The sequence below is a fragment of the Dasypus novemcinctus genome, chromosome 2 (genome assembly GCF_030445035.2).
Source record: "Dasypus novemcinctus isolate mDasNov1 chromosome 2, mDasNov1.1.hap2, whole genome shotgun sequence".
Taxonomy (NCBI): Eukaryota; Metazoa; Chordata; class Mammalia; order Cingulata; family Dasypodidae; genus Dasypus; species Dasypus novemcinctus.
This window is the reverse complement of record NC_080674.1, coordinates 1762064-1765000: the sequence shown is the minus strand read 5'-3', so window position 1 is coordinate 1765000 and position 2937 is coordinate 1762064.

The window sequence follows — 2937 nt, the reverse complement described above, 5'->3', positions numbered from 1 at the left end:
GGATGTATGGAATCGTAATGGATTTGCTCAGAAATATAAAATTCAGGGTTTGGGCAATTATCTCATCCTATGAAACTCAAGGGAAACCCTGCCACCAAATTAAATGAAACAAAAATATGTTTTTATGTTTATTCAAACCTTTGAAAATTGAGAAGCAAATTTATCTTCATATTTCCATACTTATGAGTGGCATCAAATTTTTAATCAGTCAACATGGATTAAACAGGTGTAGTCATGTGAACACTGCTATGACGTCACAAAGGAGGGGGACATGGGGTCTTCTTCAAGGGTTCAAGTCTGACAGTGAAGGCCAAATGGTCACTCTGCGTCAATAGTTAGCTATAAAAATTCATCAATCAGTCATTTCACAGCTGAGGATAGAATGTATTTTGGCTTAGAATCTGGAAAATATTGTATGATAATTAGTTCTTTTGAGTGCTGTGACAAGAAAAATAACCACAGACCTGTTTACAACAGGCCCTATTCCATGGATCTCCATGTTCTACTTCAAGTACAGTTTTAGGTGTCAAAAGATGTTTTTAGGAACACTTAATTTGCATACTATTGACAGACTATAATTGTCAATGAGAATAGTATGATTTATATTAACATGCCATTTAACAAGATTGCTTTACAAATTTGAACAGCATCAAATGTTAAACCTTATTGGACAAATTTTAAGTTGTAATGCACACTATCAATAAAATTGGGCATTCCCTACAGGTATATGATTGATGAATTTTTATAGTTAACTATTTACTAAAAATACTGCATGTTCTGATAATCAGTAAGAAGTCTTATTGTGTTGTAGAATGTAAATCATGTGGGAAAGAAGATAGATTTTTTTCTCTTCACTTGAAGTTAATAAGTGTTGAGTGGTCTGTGAAAAACATATCATCATGAAGTAACACACTGCTGTCTTTTTTGTATCCTAGTAACCCAAACATCTATAGCATCTATAGCAAGATGTAAAAGAATGTTTCCAAACGATTTAGGAAAAACTCATTGAATAAACGATACCTCACTACACAACAAATTGCCAAAGAAAATAGGGAACATTTTTGGAAAGGGACAAGCAAACCTCTCATTGCATTTGTGGGACTGTAAAAATAATACTGAAGATAAAGGGTTTCCAAGGGTCAGCTTCACTGCAGCCCTTCTTGAGTCGTGGCCATGCCTGTTCCAGGAAATTGGTGCCCACGTGTCTTTAAATCACAGTCCAGAAGGGATGGATAACTGAGCAGAGACTCATTTCTGAAAAGGTGGCTTTGGGTCCATCCTATTTATATTTCAAAAATATACAGAGAAAGTGGCTCTTAGCAGGATGCATCTCCATCCCTCACTTTGTTTTAAGACCTTTTGCATCACTAATACCCAGTGACCAACGCAATTAAAAAATCAAGATTAATTCAAATCCACTTAAACATGAAAAAAAAATTCTACTCAACTGTGTTTTCCTCCCAAAGGTGTTTTAAATAAATAAATTAATTAAATATCTACAATGGATGTTTTACCTCTATTTTTGTTGTTGTTGTTGTCCAGGAGAGAAAAAAATGGGTAGGTGGTTTGCCTAAATATATTTCTGTAAATTTTTTTTAGGTATAGTATGTTTTAATGTTTAATTCTAAGCCAGTATTTTCAAAGCTTGATTTTATAAGAATCCACAATTTTTTAAGGTAAATGTATTTTCTTTTAATTTTTAGTTTTTTAATTTAGGATACATAAATGTTACATAAAAATATGGGGGATTCTCATATGTCCTGCTCCCCATACAGCCCACATTTACCCACATTAACAACACCCTTCATCAGTGTGATAGAATCTGCAGTTTTTGAAATAATTGTTTAAGGTTTTGTTTGAATGCATAGGTAGCTCTCTCCCCATACCACCGTTGTCACTAAATTGTTTTTTTTTTTAATATGTATTTTATGGGCAAAAGTATGTTGCTTAAAATACCTGCCTGATATTTTTATGTGTACTTTGTTTTTCCTTTGTAATAGAGTATAGTAATTATTTTCTCAAAAGTATATTGCCTGTCTTGTGTCTCATCCCTTAAAGTCTTGATCAGAAAAGTGGCAAAAAAAAATTGAGTAAACGCTGCGCTAGAGGTCCGTCAAGAGTTAGTGGCTCGGTCTGACATCAAGGCGGCCTTCAGGACTCTACAAACCGTCTCCACAGTGCTCTCTGACAAACACTAGCCAGCTGCTCATGGATTCTGGTCTTGCTATCAGAATATTCCCTCCATTTGTTCACTCTTCAGAGGAATGCTAACAGCTATTAGCTTGCAAGTCCAAATCAATGCTCCTGCTGGAGCTTCTAGGGCCACGGGCGCCTGGCACTGTCCAGGCTTGCAGAGAATAGATAGTGAGCTCTGCAACTTTCTCTCATTCATATGCTTAAGGTAAACAGAAGTGAGAAATGCATGCCATTAAACTTGCCAAGGCCCAAGATAATAAGAGATACTTCTCAAGAACTGCTCATCAAATATGGTCTTTTAATTGCCATCTCATTGGAAGAGACCAGAATGGATGAGGTTGTCACAACTTCTCCACCTTGTCAGCTCCATTTTGTCGGCTAACTGTGGAAAAGCTCTAGGCTGGACTCGAGCCTTGCTTCCCAACACCGGGATGCAGTGCCTTTGACCTGCCCCCTCTCAAGATATCAGTGCTGTTCCACCTTACCCAAAACCGCGTAGGGGACCAGTCGTTCGGAATCACCAATGGTTACCTGTCTCCTTTTACAATTCTCTCCTATGTCAGTTTTGGAATGAACATGTTAAAGAGCCCCACTGACCTCATTGTTATGCCATTTTAAGCAAATGGTCGAGTTCGACGTAGCAGTTTTGTCTACCTATAAAAGTCTGCACTCTAGTGCAAGGGTCAGCCCCCAGATCAAATTTGGCCCACCCCTTATTTCTCTAAAGTCCTGGAGTCAAGA